Below are 4,400 nucleotides of genomic sequence, written 5' to 3'. Positions count from 1 at the left end.
GAGAGAGAGGGCGAGAGAGGTGCAGTGAGAGGAGGTACCTTAGGAACCATCAGAGGGAATTTAGTCGGTGTGCTGCACCGCCTCCATAAACGGCCCTCAAACTGCAGTGGGTTTTTTATCTGGCCGCTGAATCAAATTAAAACACTTGTCAGCCTCTGCCCCTGCCATTAATCAGAAAACAGGAGTTCCTGCCCCTATGAATTTGTTAGCACAACCTTGTTTTTTTTTTTTAGCTAGCATTTATAAACCCAAGTAAAACCCAGTGTAGCCCTAAATAGGGTCTGAAAGAGAGGGTTAATTATTGCTTGATTTTGTCTTTGTTGCAACCACACACATGTAATGTAGAATTAACAAATGTGCAATAGGCTAAAGGCTTCTTTTTTTTTTTTTTATGAACACCACAGTGCACTTCTCTTGGTGCCCTAGATACGATATGATATACACAACCTGAAACAACTTCATACAAATCCAGGCAGTCACTGTATTCAACAAAGGTCCAAATAAACTGGAACAGTGAAGGCATTGTGACAATACAATATAGATTCTCAGACGATCAACCAATCAATCAGCACCATAATGTTTAGTGCAAATAGTGAACCTTCATGCCAATGGCTATTTTCACTAATTCTGCCCCCCATCACTCGGAAAATGTACCTTTAATACAAACAGCATGTGAATTCTGTTTACACTTGGTGTGAACAGCAGCTGTCAGTATGTGAAGATTGTGCACTCAGTGTAATCAAGATGCTATTTTATACTTGGCGTAAACAGTATTTACCACTATTTATACTACATGTAAACAGTCGCTGTCTAATATTTATCAGACAGCCACTTCATTCATTCCTGGATTAATCGACTGAGTGAATGATTCAATGACTCACTTATAAAGACAGCCACTTCATTCATTCCTGGATGAATCGATTGAGTGAATGATTCAATGACTCACTCATAAAGAAAGCCACTTCATTAATTCCTGGATGAATCGATTGAGTGAATGATTCAATGACTCACTCATAAAGAAAGCCACTTCATTAATTCCGAGTGGTGAACGAGAATGTTCTGGAAAGTGATTTTGAGCCTCTCTGTGATGGTACCACGAGGCGTCGCTCACTAGCGGATCTCAGACTTCTGGAGGGGATGTAGATTCGTAGTCGTGAGTGGAAGTAGGCGTGTGCTGAGCCTGTGGCTGTTCTATATGTAAGCATCAATGTCTTGAACTTGATTCGAGCCGCGACCGGTAGCCAGTGCAAGGAGATAAAGAGAGGTGTAACATGGGCTCTTTTGGGCTTGTTGAAGACCAGTCGTACCGCTGCATTCTGAATCATTTGTAGAGGTTTGATTGTGCTTGATGGCAGTCCAGCCAGAAGAGCATTGCAGTAGTCCAGCCTAGAAATGACAAGGGCCTGGACAAGAATCCATTGAGTGAATGATTCAATTACTCACTCATAAAGAAAGCCACTTCATTCATTCCTGGATGAATCGATTGAGTGAATGATTCAATGACTCACTCATAAAGAAAGCCACTTCATTCATTCCTGGATGAATCGATTGAGTGAATGATTCAATGACTCACTCATAAAGAAAGCCACTTCATTCATTCCTGGATGAATCGATTGAGTAAATGATTCAGTGACTTGCTCATAAAGGCCTGCATCCAAAATCTCATACTAATGTGTACTATATTTAAATTTGAATTGACTTTGCATCCGTTAAAAAAAGAAGGTATACAGTATGAATATGGGCAGTATGAGTGAAATTCGGCCGTACTGCATCCTCCATGTTGATATGGTCATGTGATCTACAGTGTCAGTTGCGTCGCTTCACAAATCCTCTCCCACGGCCTCATGGGATAATGAAGCATCAGTTGTATGCACACTTCAGAATCTCACTGATAATAGTAGGTCATCCAGGGACTTTTTGCACACTGTTTGGTGAATATGTATTTGGGCATACTTCTCTTTGGGCATACTGTTTTTCACATATCATATGGTACGGATGCATTCGAATTCAGACTCAACATTTGTTTTGTTCTCGAATTATTAACAAGGGTTGTTGAACAAATCAGTTGAGTGAATAATTCCAATGACTCACTCATAAAGACAGTCATTTGTCGCCATCTACTGATGTAAAAATGTAACCTGTAAAAAGATGAATCTAAATTTCCCACCACACAGGATATTCTTCGTAAATTCATAAGACAATTATCTGTTTGGTTAAAATATTCCTTTAATATCATGAGTTGTATAAAACGTAGCAGGCCTATTCCTCAACAAGTCCTGTGTTTTACTGAGTGCAGCATCCATATAGTTGTGAAATGAGGAAATATCCTCTGAATCCATATACAGAGGGTAAATACAGTTGTCAGATAGTTTTAATTGAATGTTACAGTCTGAGTCTGAAAGCTCTGACATTTGATTAAAGAGCGTTTCTGCCAGTCTAGCGCACTCAGGAGAGGACGCCTGTGATTCTCATGCAATCTGACACGCCGCGTGATATATGTGATATTTGGAGTGTTTTTCATTCCACTGGATGCTCAAAAAACACAGATGATGAGCAAAAACACTGACAAATCCAACTTGAAATGTATCATCATCATTTCTAATACTGTTTTATCACATTCACCAAAACAATGGCAGCAAATATAAATTTGCAGTGCATTAAATTGTAAACTGAAATTAAATCTGTAAGAAATCTGTTAAAATCAACATGAAATTCAAGCTCCGTAATTCTGAGAGAAACAGGATATTAAATGAGGAGAAAAAAAAAGAAATGTAGGGCAGGACTTGATTTTATCCATCAGATCGATGATTGACCAGATCATAGAAAGTCTCTCTGTTTGACAGGTGCTTGGAGGGACGGAGTAGGTCGAGAAGGAAAGTCAGTTCAGCTGCGGAGCGAGTTATGGGTGAGCCAGTCACCTCTGACCTCTGGCAGGCATTAATCAGGGAACAGATGAAGAAGTGAAGCGATAACGGTTGTGGCAGATACCTCTTCAACAAGCTGTCTACAACTGTCCAAAGCACTTGAAGGTCATTAATGCTGAGCTGATCTATGGCCCGGCAAACACAGGTTGAAACATAAAGACAGGCCTGGGGATTGAAGACAATCTGCCTGTGCGTCTGGACGACGCCACGGAGGAGGTCTGGGGTGTGTGTGTGTGTGTGTGTGTGTTTGAGAGAGAGAGAGAGAGCAAGAGATTTCTGCTGAAGTCAGTACTGGACCAGATTAAAGTGATATATATATATATATATATATATATATATATATACATTTAAAGGAACAATTGGATATGCCAATATGGTCTTTAAATGTAAATGTCTTTAAACAACACTTCAAAGTTTAAAAACAAAGAAACTATTTCCAGTTTACTTTATCTACATTTTTTTAAATACAATAACTTAAGTCTTGAAAAGCTCTGCTTCCAAACACTAGAATATGGAAATAATCTTTACTGCACCTTCTGATAACACGCAAAAAGTGCCGTTCTTCCTCTGTATTTTTGACTTGTTTTCCAGTGAAAATGTATAAAGATTCTTAAAAAAAAAGGTATTGTACATTTACTTCAGAAGTGAAAGGACAGAAGGTAAGTTTTATGAGATACTGATCAAAATTAATTGAGTTTATGGCTAAAACATAAAAATCTATGTTTTTTAGTCAGAAAAAAAAATATCCGAATTCAAAAGGAAAACAAGTTTTCATTTCCCATTGACAGATGTTTACTGTTGTGTTAAACCAGTTAAACTCTGCGGACCCGGATACGGGTCCAAAATGACGTTAAAAATGTTTATGCTTCACTTACATAGCCTTCCTTATATGGTATCAGCCCATATATGGGTTCATTTGAAAGCTTGGAGTGTCTTCTTTACAAAGAATACCATTCCTTTTGGTTTTATTTATATTCATAAAGCAGTAAAATTAAGCTTAGAAATGTATTCGTCCCACACACGAATTTCCGCCTAACCATTGCGAATAATTTTTACGAAGAATGTGTATTTTATATATTTTTCACAAAAAAGTCAAGTCATATATCACAAGAAAGCTCTCATTCTCAGGAATTTGATTTAATTGATTTAATTAAATACAAAATTATTTAATTGTGTGACAATCACAGATCGAATTATCTTCGATAGAACCGCGATGTAAAATTTGGTCACCTCTGAGCGAATTTACATTTATACTCGTAGCACTGCTTCAGTCAGCCGCAAACAGCCACAAATATCTATATACTCTATATTATCTTTTAGATTAGGATCTCTTCTTTCAAACAAGACCATTTCCACGTTTCTGCGTGCTTCCATCGGTGAGATATATAGCGTTTTGTCCAGGTAGCGAAATAGACGCTCGTCTGGAAATAGGCGCTCGTCATATCCAAAGCGCGCACAGCCAGCGCGTCTGATGTT

Source organism: Sinocyclocheilus anshuiensis, unplaced genomic scaffold (assembly GCF_001515605.1).
Source record: "Sinocyclocheilus anshuiensis isolate Anshui unplaced genomic scaffold, SAMN03320099.WGS_v1.1 scaffold303, whole genome shotgun sequence".
Lineage (NCBI taxonomy): Eukaryota > Metazoa > Chordata > Actinopteri > Cypriniformes > Cyprinidae > Sinocyclocheilus > Sinocyclocheilus anshuiensis.
Note: the sequence above shows the minus strand (reverse complement) of the source record.